This window comes from Contarinia nasturtii, unplaced genomic scaffold (genome assembly GCF_009176525.2).
Source record: "Contarinia nasturtii isolate CC-2019 unplaced genomic scaffold, AAFC_CNas_1.1 Cnas_scaffold_533, whole genome shotgun sequence".
In the NCBI taxonomy this organism is placed as follows: domain Eukaryota; kingdom Metazoa; phylum Arthropoda; class Insecta; order Diptera; family Cecidomyiidae; genus Contarinia; species Contarinia nasturtii.
Genome location: NW_022197885.1, coordinates 4828686 through 4845370, shown reverse-complemented (window position 1 = coordinate 4845370; position 16685 = coordinate 4828686). Strand labels below are relative to the sequence as shown.

The 16685-nt window shown below is 33.1% G+C and overlaps 1 protein-coding gene and 1 long non-coding RNA gene across 4 annotated transcripts in view; one reads left to right on the top strand and one right to left on the bottom strand.

Annotated features, from left to right (window-relative positions):
• LOC116339389 overlaps positions 1 to 16685 on the bottom strand; it is a 67364-nt gene that overhangs the window by 29786 nt on the left and 20893 nt on the right. The gene's annotated exons all lie outside the window — the stretch shown is intronic.
• Positions 3994 to 9111, top strand: LOC116339391. Of its 3 annotated transcripts, XR_004200996.1 has the most exons (4): positions 3994 to 4271; positions 8520 to 8671; positions 8748 to 8910; positions 9011 to 9087. It is a non-coding gene; the product is annotated as an uncharacterized LOC116339391 (long non-coding RNA). The 3 variants fall into 3 exon arrangements; XR_004200994.1 differs by having other exon boundaries at positions 8748 to 9111; XR_004200995.1 differs by lacking the exon at positions 3994 to 4271 and adding an exon at positions 5915 to 6096 and having other exon boundaries at positions 8748 to 9111.

The following is a 16685-nucleotide window of genomic DNA, read 5'->3' as shown; positions in this document are numbered from 1 at the left end:
TAATGTTTGTCGAACAAAAAATGGCCGAAAAAAACACAGCAAGCACTTCTGGAAGTCATAATCAATTTGAAATTACTTTCGAAACGAAGTAAAACCAAATTTCATATTTTTCAAGCTCCGGATGGTAACAGGCGAAAAAAAACTTGCAAAGATTATTGATACGATAAAGCGTGCAGTCGTAAAAAAGAACGACGACGACAAATGATCCAAAAATCAAGCTTATTGCTCAACATCAAATTGTGAAGAGAGAAAAAAACGTATGTAGTCAGAACGAAGTTGTTCATATTTGGAATACGGCAGAGGCATAGCAGAGTCTCATTGAACCACAGAGTAAAATCGATACAATTGACGCCAATCAAAAAAAAAACGCACAGAAACAGATAGAGAGAGAGAATGAAGCAGACGGATCAGATAACAGTTTTGAATTTTCAGTGGGTTGTCAATGTTTAATTCTAATTCAATTTGTTTTCAATTCCATCGTTTAATTGACATCATTTTTGTATTTTTTATCCTGAATACACGCCCCACCACTGAACGTTCTTTGATTTAATAAAATGACGATGTTTTTTCTTTGACCGTGGAATGTACAATTGGCGCATTATTTTATGATTCATAATTCCGGACTAAAATTTACCGAAATGGCTATCTGAGAATTAATTGCTCAGTGGAAGCCATGACGCAACCCAGTAGAAACTTTTCGAGATAGTCTTTGTACATACATATTAAATTAAAATGTGCATTGAAGTTAACTTTATTGCAGTGCTTAAGCCATGAATCCTTTTACATGTTATCTCGCTGTAAGTAACGGTTCCTCCCTAATAAAATGTATGTCATTTTTTGTTGCCGTTTTTAAAAAGTAAATTACTTTTTCTACTCAGATAACAATTTTACTGTGATGAAATTGGCATGTAATGTTTATATTGAATAAAAAATGTGATTGGTCATTAAAATGTCCATCAAATTCATTTCATAACTGTCTCATGTTTTCTGAAACTGTTAAATATACTGTTAGTCTCTTGCTCAACATCAAAAACTCGAGTGATTTGATAAGAACATGTCTGGTTACAAACGTTGATAAGTAACTTCCGAAAAAATGTGATTCATCAGAGCAGAGATGTTTTAAAAACAAAAATCAATTTATAATCCGACTCAAACTCCAGCTAAATTGACATCACTCAATTTCTAATCCATTGCAAAGAAAAAAAAACTCATCACTTGAAAGTCGGTCAGATTAAAGATGTTTTTCGAAAGGCGGATCAAGTGTAATTTTACGAAAGTAACGAAAGGACTTCATCCCACGCACATATTTTCCTGTACTCATGAATTATTATTGTATTATTCGGAAATGTTTCGATACGACAAAAAAGGATATTATATCAAGAGAAGAATTCAATTCAACGAGGTTTCGAAAAATCGTACCACATAAGAAAAAGGTCATTCACGATAAAATTCCGACCAAAATAAGTTATTAGAAAATTTTGAAGAGAAACAAAATTCTACGACAAAATGTTTGTTTTGGCGAAAAAGTTTACGATTTTTTCGATTGAACTTTTCCATTTTTCGAAGAGAGAAGAAAAACGCCATAACACAAGAAAAAGAAAGCTGTACATAAACTGGTTAACCGACCAGATGTGTTATGTTTTATGGGAGGCGTATAAATCCATTCAGTCACCGGTATATATTGAACGCACATACGTTTCATTTTTGTGGTGCGTAAATGTGTCATTCGATAACATCATAAAGAAATAGATATGAATTGAAGGCATATGCCAATCCTTCCTAATGCTAATATACATGTGTTGTCTTCATTTAAGTGTGTTGTCAAATGTTTCAAAACGAAAAGCACAGCAAGTGTCGATGATATCACAATAGTAATAAATTGTTCCGTATCCTTCGCATTGCACTTGAAAAATTCAATAACATCGTTCACAGTGAAATGAAACATATTCAATAGATCCGAACAAAGAGAGAGAGTGAATTGTTTTGATGTTTTTATTTTATATTTTCTGAATAAAAGTCAAAATAAACTGTTTATATTTACGAACAAAAAAAGTAAATGCACAAGTGAAAAACATTTGTGAAAATGTTCACGAGGCACTCTATTTTTTTTACAGTAAAACGCGCGCATTAAATTTTGTTTACGATTAAAATTGTATGACATTCTGTGTTTCAATTCGAAACGCTCCGCTTAGTAGGCTCATTTGAATCAAATGACTGTGTGAGAACCGCCTAATGCCATCTCAGCGGGGAATAATTGTTCGAATGAAATATTTATTTTGCTGAAAATATCGATTTTTCCGTCATGAAATGGGATTAATTGAGGCTTTCAAGTTCAAAGTAATCGTAAAGAAGTAGAAAAAAATGGATCAATATAGACAGGCCACGCTAAGTGTAAGCATATTTTCGATTTTCTACAATATATAATTGGATGATTTCGTTTGTTCCGTTCGTTTGCCTATTGAGAATGTTCTCGACGCATTCGCGAGTCGACTGTTTCGGTTAATTCTGTTATTTGATCAATAATCAGAAATGGTTCCCTCGACGATAATTATACAATGCTGACGTTGACTTAACACTGCCATCTCACACCATTGGAGTTGTCATTTTATGACACCACTTAGTTCATATTCTTTCTTACATTTGTATGCCAATGAAGTGTCAGTTAACGATTTTTTTTCTCTACAAGTGTCCATGCAATAAGTTAGATAGCATTGTATTACGTGGCCGTTGCCCTTAATGCTATTTTAAAATAGTTATCAAGAGATTATTTGAAACGCGCAAAGGACAGAAAGTGAGTTGAATAGACTTTTAAGAAAATATTCGCAGCATTGAACAAAAATTCAAAATTCAATTCTTTTCTCACTTGTTTTTTAATACTTCACTTACTGCTTACAGATTCGACACAAGCTATTTTTGAAACAGAAGAATCGAAAAATTCAATTATTTTCAGACATTTTCGTCTACATTTACATGAATTTTGTTGGTGAATCTTTAATCCAAATAAAATTACAAAAAAATACGCTTCGAAGCGACTTCTCAGACATTCGACCAAGTAAACTATGAATTGAGAAAAAATGAAAATTTCTCGTGACCGAATGTGTATTCTTGTGAATACCGAACCACGTGTGAATTTACGGTTTAGTAATTTTTGAACAAAATAATTGATAATTTGTAAGTAATTATGCGGCTTGTCACACATTCTAAATAGACTCACCGGTATATTTATTGGTTGTTGCTAACATGTAAACCATAAAAATTGTCATTGGTTCATTCGGACAAGCATTTTCCGATGTTGTTGGTCACGTTTTATCATTTAATTGCCCATTACAACAATGACAATGTTTGTTTTATCGAAAGGATATGGGTAGTGACATCATTCGGCCATGTGACATGTTCACCCTCTAACGGCGGTTTTTGTGCACCCAAACAGAATTACAAACATCCCATTTAATGTCACTTCATATTAAAATCGAATTTCGGTTTAATAATATGATTTAATTTTGTTGTATGAACAGGTTTTTCTTGATTTCATCAACATATCGTCCTCATGATTATTTTATGAATTTATTTGCGGAGAGGAGAAAGAAAAAACGTTGACCAAATCGAGTTATTTAATAAAAAAAGTCATTCTATGCTCGTTTTCGACGGATTTTGAACCCGATAAAAATGTAAATCACAAATTTTATGTAAAATATGCCATTGTCAAGGCGATGTTTGATTGGAATTTAATTGGTTGGCAAAAGAATGAGCCGTAATTTTTCATCTAAAAATGTTTTTAATGGAACTTGATATTCGGCACGTATGCCATACAAATTCAGTTATATTTTGATCTTTCTCTGTTCTTTAAAATCTTGATTTTCACGTTTCTCTTCACACACTGGCACAATTATTAATCGAATACCAAATGTCAATCGCGTTGATTCCAAGAACAAAAACGAATGAGCACCAGTCGTTCTTTTAACATTTAAGCTCGTGATCGCGTTGAACAAATTATTCAACAATTTTGAATCGGTCGGTCATTTGAAGTTCTTTTTATTTTCGCGTTAAATCACAAACAATGACTAAGTGAATTTTTTACGCCATATTTCTTGACAATTGAAACTTGAAATTGTGTGAAACAAACCGAAAAGAATTTTGTTTACTGAAGATAAAAAATCGATGTTTATTTATTTGGGGGATTTTTTTTGTTGAAGATTAGAAAAAAAAAATTATTTGCAAACACAAACGGTTTTAGTGAAATGAAAATTTTCCGCAAATAATTCGTGTCGTAGGTAAAATCTTTAGTTGATCGAATATTGTGTTGATGAAATAGAGTGTGTCACGTCAATTGATTTGTTATCAATAAAAAATGGATTTGGCGTGAAATTCCAAAAGCGAATGTGTTAATAGATAAGACACATAAGGCCATTCATTCCATCGTCGTCTTCTCAATCCAAATCAAAACGCAACATTAATACGTCATAAATCATGTCAAGAAGTCATAGCCGTCAGGCATATCATATATTTATATTACATTCAATCATTGTACACAAAATCATATCAAGAGCATCGAGACTACTGTGCAACGAGAAGATGAGGTCACTCTGTCTCCATAATGTACAATATCAACAGTGTGAATGTAGGGAATGTAATTGAAAGTTTGTTTTACTCCCAACTTGTTCTTCATCAGAATTTGGTCGTTATGTGTTGGCGAGTGCTCATTTTTCATATTAATTATGAAGAGTTTGATGCCAAAAAAATCCATTTAAACTTTCCTGCCATCGTCTGTTTGTTTAATGTTCGCAAAAACGGCATATTCAAAATTAAAATTCAATCAGAGAGCGACTGGCAAAACTCGATATGCTCAACTTTTCGCTTTCTCTCTGTAATGCTAGAGAGCAAATGCCAAAAGATTTTCATGTCACAATTTAATCAGTAAAGTTTGAAACTCGGAAAATGTGGTTACCAAATTATTAGTAAATGACCATCATTGTTTTGTTGGTTGATGCATGCTCGACAAATGATACTGAATTCCATAGAAAATGGTTAAAACGATGAAAACTTTGCCTTAATAGAACGCCAACGGGTTAATTAACCTGAATGTTAAAAGCAACAAAGTGACACAGAATTCAAATCATCCGATCGTGAGCATCATGTTCCATTAAATGTTTTATGTTTCGAAAGTCATGGGAAGAGTTCTATGTTTACCTAACCACGCACTTATGGAACATTTTCAACGTAACATTTTTGCGCATAATGCCACTACAACATTACACGGTGAAACGGCTTTGATGCAGCATCGCTTGACATTTAATCCATAGAAAGCAAATGAAACCCACATTGGCCGACCGAGTGAAATGAAATTTACTAAAACAAATCGATATTTATGCATGTGTACAAAGCACAAGTGAAAATTAACTAAATGCGGCGACGATCTTATCTGTTAGATTAGCGCTAAATGCGCTAATGTAAGTACCATTAATGTCAGTCTCGTTTCACTTGTATTTCTCGCCCAAAGAACTTATAAATCTCAATTACATGCACATTTCGGTTCCTCGTGTCCATTATAGAAAGTGAACAAAATGTGAGAGCTTAAACAAAGTCAAAATGGATTCATCTTCTTGAAAATCGCCAAAATCTTAATGGATAATTATGTTTTGTGTACGAACAACAAAATACGTGTTAATTACACATTTATCCATAAACAATATGAGAGTGTATGTGTTCCTTTTATCGCCTTGTGGTATGCATTAATTTCATGCATCAATGAATTTCAATCAAAGTTGGATGCCAAATCAATTTAATTACGCACACCACGTTTTCACGTATGGTCATTTTGTGAATGGCACACACCTTTTTTTAACCAAATTTTTGATTTAAATTATGATAATTATTATGGTGATGATGGCTTTTCGGTTATGGTTTATGTCATAAATCGAGTAGGATGCAGTGTGGTGAATATGCATGAGGCAAAGTTTTGATTATACTTAAACACAAAAACTGTTGCAAACACGTGCTTTTTCTTGCAAAAACCAATTTTAAACAACATTTCGACTGATTTGTTGAATTGTAAATAGATGAAGAGAGACAGAGAGAGGTAGAAAATAGATATGAGACGTAAGTAATAAGATATTTCGAAGCTGAATGAATAAGTAATTAGATATCCGTTTGGCAAAAAGCGACACACTTTTGTCATATTCCCTTAATAAATACGCCAGAGATTTCCATCAAAATGTGATTAATGAGTGTTTACTCACAATTTCACTAGTACTTTTCTTTCGGAAACGACCAAGAGAAAGTCTAACACAAATTCCGTTGAAATGACATTCGGTGTTGAATTTTAATCTTGTTTGATGAGGTTCGATTCATGTTTTCGTTTGTTTGTGATTCAACTAATGGTTCAATTAACTGATTTCTGATAAGTTTGGCCATGTTGAGACTTGGAAGAGTCCAATCGGAAGTGAATTAATAATTTATGAATTTCATTGGGCGACACAAATCAATTCACACACGACAAATGACTGATTCGAACGGAAATAAATGTATATCACACCTCGCGGTTGGGTGTCTTTTTTTTGTTTTGTTCTTGTTGTTCAAATGTCATCGATGATGAAGACAAACATGTCTCGATGACTTCATTTCAATAATTTTAAGTTTACTCATTCCATATATAGACACACACACTAAATATACTATATGTTGTATGAGAACCAACTCACCTGCTCTTTGTCGATTTGTATCGATAAACAAGTTGACGAACAGGCCGCGATAAATGTATGTGCATATTATAATTTTGTTTTTCTTACATCACCGTGTCAGCTGATTTATATATATATTGAAATTGATTTATTTTCGTCCGAAAAGGGAATACAATAATTAAGCGGCTGTCGAAGGCGTTTTCCACAAATGTTCGTTTTAAATGTAGATCTTATCAATGAAACGATCTAATCGAAGTGCCAATTAATATCGTATTTTTCGCAACACTTGAAAATCTAGTACATTCAAGAAAATGCCTAAACGGAACTCTTTACATCGAAAAATACACCATATATAAAATAATCGAACGAACGAATGAGAATGAGCGAAAATGAAACGAATGGCGACCAAAAAGAATGGCAATTTCCCACTTGATGCAAATTAGTTGTTAAGCAAAAGTTAAAATGTCTAGATAAGCAAAAGTCTATATTTAGTAGTGTGTTCTGTCTGCTGACGGTCTGCTCTAGTTTCACAGTAAGTCTACTGTAAATACGCGCGTGCAAACAATAATTATATGCATAGTGCACATTGAATGGCCTTCGTGTATTCTCTCGTATTTTATCTCGTTGCGTGGCATGTGCAGTTGTGTGCATTTGATTTGTTTACGATGGTCTCGGTTTCAGTTATCAGTTTGTTTGTACATTGAAATTAGAGAATTGGCGTGGTATCCAATACTGCGTGTAAATTTTGTTAAAATTTACAATTGCAAAATGAAGAATACATAACAAGCAGCGTGTGTAATCTAAATCTCATTTGATTAGCCAACATCAACCTATCAACCTATTAACTTTATTAATTTAACGGTATAATGAAGACGGCGACGATCGGCTACTGTTTTCTATTTTATTTTGATCCTTATTTGGATCGAATCAATTTCAATGGTCGCATTTTTTTCCATTTAGGTAAACAAGGAGACCTCAATTGACGTCAGTTATGAATAGACGGCGATATGTTAGCGACTGAATTACACATTCTCCCCCGTTTCCGTAAATAATCAAAAATAAATTAGCCATGACTGGAAATTGTACCACATTTACTGGAAATCGAATTTGATTTTAATGAACACAACTCACAAATCATTCCGTGTGAAAATTAATCATTCATTCATTCGACAAAGAATCCAAATTACATCTTCTGTATCGAGACACAATTTTGCGCATTTATTAAAGTTATTCCAAATTTATTTATCCAATTTAGTAGATTTGAGCGATGACGGTGGCCGTTTTGTGGTTTATGGTGAGAAAGTCGCACTTTAATACACAGTTTGTTCTACGGCAGTATCAAAATTGAATTCTTCTGCATTTACGTCAATAAAATAAACTCACGCAAAAGCGTTCAATTTCACGTAAACAACTTCGATACTAATACTAATTTATCTGATTTGCATCAACAAGTCATAAGTACAACTTTAAAATGTTTCAAGCCCAGTTGAGCCATAACATTGACTTGCGATATTTATTCATTTACAATCTATTTTTATTATTATCAATAAACCGTGCACTTGTTGATAGAAAATGTGTGTTTTATCATAAGTAGAGTTTATCATTTATAAGAGCATATATTGTATGGCTCGAGATGTTATTCACGGTATATCAATGATAAATATAAAAGCCCCTCTATGTTGAAAATCAAACGGAGAGATTTCGTTCTCACAACATTCGAGGGCGTTTTGAAATAAGATGAAAAAAAACGAAAGTCAAGACTCTTTCATAATAAAATGCTTTTTTTAATGCGTTTAATGATCGTCTATTTTATACAATTATTTTCGATTTTTATTTATTCAGCATCAAATAAATCGTCTACAATAAACTTTTGATAGAAATCAAAATGTTTAATTGACAATAAATTTCTAAGGACATTCGTACGTATGCAAATTAACTGGAAGAATACAACATTCCGCCGGAAGGTGAATGAAATATTTATTTTATTATGCAAGGTATACAGGTGTAAAACAACTTCAATCAATCAGAACATTGTGGAATAACTTTTTTTTCTTCCCGTATGTATCACAGAAATGAGCATGTCGAATCTTCAAGTTTCATCAGAAAATCAACGCCTCAATTTACATTTCAGTTCAGAAGTTTGAAAAACGAGAAGTAAGAGACGAATTTTTCAGTGGAAAATCACATCTTTTTTTCCTTATTTGACTGACTGAAAGTTTTGCAATACAAAAAGGTATAGTACAAGTTGACTGGGTATCAAATTTCAAAATCAAATAAAAGTTTTGACATTTTCGCCTGAAAATGAAAGGAAGAATGAGAGTGTCTATTTTTAGGTAATTTGCATTTTATGTCAAAGATTGAGCGTAAAAAATATGCTGTATCCATCCGAACGAAGGGTGACTAATCTATGGATTTATTAATAAATATAAATAATGATGTGCCATTTTGTGTCTTGTTTTATTGATACATGTTTTGTTCTTTTTATTTTGCTATGTATTATTGTTCCCATTAAGGTATTTAAACAATTAGCAACAATCGAAGCGCATGGATTCTATTTATATGGTTCGTATTAATTAACACTTTCAGTAGCAATCTTGTATCAACACAATATAAGCTTTCAACACAATGCAAATGTTTCCAAATAAGTTATCATGTGATTTTAATTACCATCGTATATACAATGTACACATTGTGCTCAAGATATTATTTGACTAATTCCAAAAATTCAATTTGCATAAGAATTTGAGTGCGGAAAAGTGCGAATGAACAAACAAACCAACACTCTCATTAACATTTTCGATGATATCATTAAATTTTTTTCTGCACAAATCTGCATTTTCACAGCGTATTTTTAGCATATTTTTCAAAATATGAGAACACAACAGACGCGCGTCTGTTTAATTAATCATTATAACTGGGTTAAATTTATTATATTTGTATGTGGTTGATAATTGATGCAGCCCGGATTTCCAAAAGTCACTTCCAACTGAAAGTTAAAGTGAGCTGTAAATTAAGGCTACAGTTATTAGCATATATACGTATACCGTAACCACGCAACGTGTGTTTTTAATGATATTTTACAAACTATTTCTTTCTGTGTCTGATTTCGATATAATTCACACATTTTTCAAATTTGTAAACAAAATAAGCGATATTAGATAGGTGTTTGATTTGTAAAATTCATATCGCATCGAATGGACGGATGAACTTTGAACGGTGAGTTTCCATTCTGATCAGCAATTTTATTGGTGTAAATATTTGCAATGTGGTTATTACTTGTCTGTTGGTTGCGTGCGATGACGTAGACGAAGCGGGAAAAGAAAACACTTTGCACAAATTAGTGTGTGATTTTCGGATGTATGTATAGCACATAGCAGAGCGGAGACATATCAGAGCCTCCACTCTTTTGTATGTGTGTTGTGTGTATGGTAAAGCACTGCAAATATCCATTGATTGAATAAATAAATTATTCGATATGAGTTTATTGGTCTCTGTCTCTCTTGTCCCGGCATGTTTCAGTCAAGATATGTTCGGTTTGTTGTGTGTGCGTGCACGTTGGCCAATGTTGTACACAAATCGAATGCCGTTTGTTTTGTTCATGCAGCTAAATGCGTTGCTTAAGCAAACATATTCTCAGTTCGTTCACGTAGATAATTGAAATATGTTTGTGGTTCGAAGCACATTCCGATTTCTCTGGCATCGTCGCACCGCAATGGTTTGCCATTAAAATCCGATTATATATTTTGCATCGCACAGTGTCGTATTTTCTTGGAAGACATTGTAAATTATTTACGCAAAAATTTACATAGAAATAAAATGTACCGGTTTCAACAAAAATTTTACGGTATTTTTGTATCATCTTCGTTCAATTTCCATTCACAACAAGATAATATTTTGTTTTGAATGGTATTGATTGGGAAGCTCTTGTCGATTCGATAGAATGCAGCAGAATAAAAAAAGTATGCACACATTGACAGAATCATGTATCAAAAGAGCAGAGCACACATATGTTGGGTCAGTTGTTGAATCAAAAAGTTTCCAATGGCAAAAGTTTTTTTCCGCTTTTTGATACAATTATTAGTTTGGTTTTTGTTGTTGTGTGTCAACTGATAGAGCGAATTTTTTTTTGTGAACATGTTTTTTTAACCAGTGATTTTGATGGAGCATGCGTCATGTCAAATGAAATTAAAAAGCGGATGAACAACAAGTAAAGTTTTTTTTTGTATATGATTTCATCGATTGAAATACAATAACAAACATATTGGATCATGATCCTTTTTATGAGATGATGTACCCTTCACAGTGAAACGAAAAAAAAAACCTTACGATATTGCCAATTTAATTTGTCGTTGAAAGTCGATGAGGATTTATTTTTTGTCGGATCATAGGCGGAAAACATGGTCATCATTTAAATTGTATTTTTGCCAATTTAGGATAGTTTTTTTGGGAAGGAGAAGGGAAGGCCAACAAATTTCTGTGTAAACAATTCAATTTAATTTGTTTCGCAGAAAACTTTTCAACTGGTTTGCTTCGTAGACTAAGTGAGTCTGTTGATGTTTGAGCACTTGTGTAACCTGGCAAAAGTCATATACTCAGCTTCTAATACTTCAGCCGTTCGAAGGACATGCAAATTCAAACACATACAAACAAATTTACTGTCGAAACATGGTAAGCTTACAATAAATTGATTTTTTGCTTCGAGTGGCAATATACAGCGCCGGTTTTTGTGTTGTTTATTCAAAAATTTCAGATAATAAATTATCGGAGCTGGTGTTGAATAAGTGTAAGTGGAGCCCGACGCAATGGTTTGAAGGTATTCTTATTTTTCTGCTTTATTTTGTATTGATTCACTGTATCAATTCGCCACAATGTCTGGAAACGCTATATGCTTCTAGTGTTTTTTTCTTCAGTTAACCATTGTGCATACCGTCAGTTGAAGTTCAGTGAGTAGTACCTTGAGGGATGCCACACAACAATGAATAATGATGGACTGAAAAAAAAATCAAAGCATTTCCCCACATTGATTCGCCATGATATTCTGAAGTGTAAATAATTCATTCACATTGTTTTGATTCATCAATGTAACAACGCAAAGATCGAGACGGTTGCAATAAATCAGACGTTCGTATTTCACCTGTTGCTACATGATTTGGTTATGTTATGGTGGTTTCATACTAAATCGATTTTGGTTTGTACGAAGTAGATCAAACTAATTGCGAATTCTGCATATACTGAATATGAGGGCGTCATTTTTGAGAAATTGGGTGATTGCATGTGGTTGTGCTCAAATACTTGAACTAATATTGCAACCGGAGGTAATGTTAATGTAGATTTTGATTATAAACTGCAACTCATAAGCAATCCATTGCAATTCAATTTCAAAATGAAATGCGATATTGTTTGCGTAAGAGGTTTCTGAGAGGTTGAAACACGCCAATAAATTGGACTCGAAGCATATGGCAATTTCAGGCGTATGTTATGCGATACAATGCATATTCAAATTAGTAGAACATTCGATATGAATCACATACGTAGCCGTATTATCCATACATTTCTTTCATTCGCTTGCGCACTCTCTTCCATTCAATTTACTTGAAATTTCAAACAAAGACTATTTAAATCAATTGATTTGAAATAGAGCGTGATAAAATTGTTGTATTGTTTTCCAACAAATGTCAATTTTAAATGGCTGATGATGGAATTTCAATGTTTATATTTTTAGATGAACAACAACTGTTCTCTGCCAAATGTACGTATAATTGAATTGAAATAAATATTCGTGAAATAGGTATAATGAAGGTAGACAAAGAATAATCATGTCGCATATCCATTTTGATGTTCTTTTCTGGGTTTCCTTTATTTGAGTTTGTAGTGGAAAATGTACAAGTGACTCCAGCAATCACCCAAAAAGTCAATATTGATTGACCCCGTACCATGATGATTTTCTCGAAATAAATCCAAAATGGAAAGCATTTCAATTTTAAATATTGATTTGTGACGTAAAATAAAATAGAGAGAGAGAGAGAGAGAGAGAGAGAGAGAAACAGAGTTAAAAGAAGAAAGGATTTAATAACGTTGAACGTCTTTGTTTCAAACTGTTCGTGCAAACAATTGATATTGATTAAATGATTTACTTCCTCCACCCACATTATATGTTTGAAAACTTCCATGAGCCGTTCTTTATTAAAGTATATCCATAATGGCTTAAAATAGATACCTAAATTGATTGAAATCTTTAAAAGGAAGCCGACTTAGTTGTCGACCAAGTCAAATGATGTATGAATATATTTATTGCTTTGAAAATTCAATAGCCAACGTTAAAGTGTGAAATTCCATTGCATTTTGTGTGCCAATGGCAGACTTTTGCTTTGTGTACTAACTGAATGGCATGACGTTGAGTTTGTTGTCGAGTTTATTTTGCCTTGGGACAAATAGTTTTCGAAAAGCAATAAATTCGCGTTCAATTCTATTGTGGCCACTTGAAAGCCATTGGAAAATTTCAAAGTAAACTTTGTATAATATTTGTTGAGTATGTCGAATAAAAAGAAACCAAAGAATGTTTTATTACTTTTATCGTTGGGGAAACATATGTATACACTGTGAAGAGCAAAATAATAAATCTAAAGAGGAAAACAATAAGTTTTATTACAAACTTGAACATTTTTTTGTTTCATTTTTCTTTCTCCATCTTATTTTTTTCTTCTCTTTTTCAGTGCAATACGGTCAGGCGGTCACGTTATGTAACGAAGTTCAAACCGATTACACGATGAAATTATTTTTTAGCTTCCTGAACAAAAATACGGAAGAATTTCACACTTGAACTTCAATGACACTTTGAATGATAAACAGTGTCTTAAAACACTGAATTTTTAACAATGCAAATTGCACTTTTACAAATGTCTGTAAATGACATTCAATTTGCATTGAACTCCAGCCAAATCTGTGAGAATGCAAATTTCTCTACAAACTAACGTAGGGTGCACGACAAAAAAATAATGTAAAATAACTTTGGATCGCAGTTTCGTATTTAATCAGAAAACAGTTAAGCTGAAATAAAATAAAAAAAAGCAAGGTGAGTTAGGATTAAAGGGAAGCATTTTATTGGTGGAAATGACACCTGAACAAATATAGATGACCTCAATATCAAACCCTTTGCTAAGGAAAAAATGTGTTTGTTTGAAAACAATGCGTGAAGCCGCAACAAAAAAGTTGGTTTTTCTATTCGCATTTAATATGAGAAAAACATGTACAGAGAAGGATCCTCGCCTGCCTGTCCTTAAAGACGATCCATAGATACATGCTGATTATTTATTGTCCGAGTAATATGGATTATTATTCATCACATTGCTTTTTAAAATACTTAAAACAACACTTAGTCCGAATACTTGGTTCGATAAAAGCTTTATCACTTGAAAAAAAACGGACACATCTTTACGACCATTTTTTACAACTAAGGCAAGTACATCAAGTTTGTAGTCATAAATACTCAATTGATTTTTATGCGATTTCGTACATAATAATAATAAAAAAAATCGATGGATTTTCATTGCATCGACCGCTGCAAACACAGTGTATACCTTTTTTGTTATGGATACTCGAAATACCAAGGGATATAAACACAAGATATAGGCATAACCAATGCTTCTATTTAAACAAACATGATAAGGTTCTTGAACCTCACGAAAAAAAGGACATTGCGGTCGTGTTATCGATAATTTCGGTGATTTTTTTAAAAATGGATTTAACCGGAGAAAGGAAATGCGGAAAACCTTTTGTTCGGCATCAGTTCGGCATCAAACTTCTATTGTTTTCACTTCGCATCATCTGCTGACGGCATCCAGATGAGCTGAAATATCCAGATGACGGCAGCTAAATATATTGTCTGTTCGGCATACACAATTTGTTTGACAAAATTGCCTTACAAATTGAATGGATATGGTTGTCATTGTAAACCAATGAAAAAAGTGACAAAGATGTCATTTGTGACTGTTCACGTGCCAAGGTCATGATGTAAACACACACACTCTCTCTCACTCTTACGTTTCTGATGAGAAAAATAAAACTTCATCCAATAAAAGTGATATCGTGAAGAGCCCGGCCTAACGACTTTGTTATGGCAAATTCAATTTTTATGATCGCTGGTACGTCAAACCCGATGTTCGCCGATAAAAGATAATGGCACCGACCTGGTCGATATATAATTGGAATATATATTTCATGCACCGTTTTTTCATTTCAAAATGCGACAGTTAATTCAGCGCGATTATTGGCTCAGCACTGTGAATAATAACGACAATTTTACGTTGGTCATTACTAAAATGACACCATAATTTGCCAAAGCTTTAATTTACACTGTGATTCAACTTTCAGCATTGCACATCATTTTTATTATTAGGCGAAAAAAAGTGCTGAATTCCAATGAAACGACTTTATTCAAAGCATGCAATTCTACACCATTACACCCCCAGAACACAAAGTTTTATCGACAAAAAATTCAAACGATTTGTTACTTTCGTTATTCGCTGTTATTTCATGTATTCTAGTGGTTAATGACGCAAGGCCCGTGCAGCACGGGTAGAAAGCGGTGGCAATACAATGCAGGTGTATCAAAGGAATTCTTTAAAAAATTGTTCAAACATTCCGCTTTTTTTGTTATGTGGTAAATTGAAAAAAAAGTTGATTCCAAAAATGAAGAAAATATATTTTTTTCTTATTTTTAAAGTGTTTTTCATAGTCTTCGAAGATTTTATTGGGTAAATTCTCAATGGAAATGACAATTTATCCATTCTTCGATAAGCAAACAATTTTACATAAGCAACCTTATGGGTGCTGGCACGTTTTCTGTCTATTTTTCATTCAAAATCTTCAATTCAATGTTATTATGTACATCTGTTTCATAAACATATGAACAAAATGTCACATTTCTTGGCAAATGATATTTGATTTCCCAAAAATGAAGATAAATGAAACAGTGCTCATACCATGAAAGTCTACGGAAACGTGTTTTTCTTTTAAAATAGAAAAAGAAAGAAAATACAAACAATTCAAATTATTTCGAATCGAAGCTCTGTCTGATATGGTGTTTTGTGTTTCCTTTTTGTTAAAATGTTACATAATATTTCATTATGTAAAGAAGGAAATACAATCGTTTGCTGTGTTTTTCCATATCCCGTGCTCTGCCGTAACAACCAGTATTTATGGTGGCTGAAATTGAAGGCATCATCATCATTGTTGCAATTTCGTACAATAAATTTAATAAAAATTTATTTTCCTTTGCGAATGGATGGTTCAGATGTTGCCGTCAAACAGTGTAAATGTGCTTGAGCAGCATTTTATATGTTCTTTGATCCAGCCGCTTGGCAATATGTGAGCTCTTTTCCGAAGTGAAGATTATATTTCTGGCAAAAATTATTTACTTTTGAATGTTACATGCATCTTTGTAAGCAATGGAAATTCAATAAAAAAAATCGTATAAACATAATAGAAAATTGATTTTCATTTTATTGTGCATGTGTGCGTGCGCGTGAGCGGCCTAAAACTTGCCCCAGAGTACATCGTGTAAAAAGTTTGTGACAGACATCAACACACACAGTTGCCGAAGGCAAATCTGAATGCGGGCCATATGAAAACCAGGCCAAGCAACTTCAAAAAACTTCGTAATAGCTGCAAAATGAAAATAAACCGTCGATTATGTGTATACGGTTATACTTGCGCCTCGGCAACAACGGAGCGTCGGTTACAATCTCATATACATTCATGATTATAAGCGAAATGTGAATTATTGAACAATGAACACGTACACAATAATCATATTTACTGGTATTATGCGATTGAGGTGAATCCGGCCGCCGGGAATGCTTACACATATGAAATTGTCGGAAACCATAATTGTAATCGTAAGTACACCGGATCCACCGGTGGTGATTTATCGAATTTGACTTTTTAGGCACATCCTTAGGCCTCACAGCTCAGATAAAATAATATTCACGACCATGGCACATGGAAAAT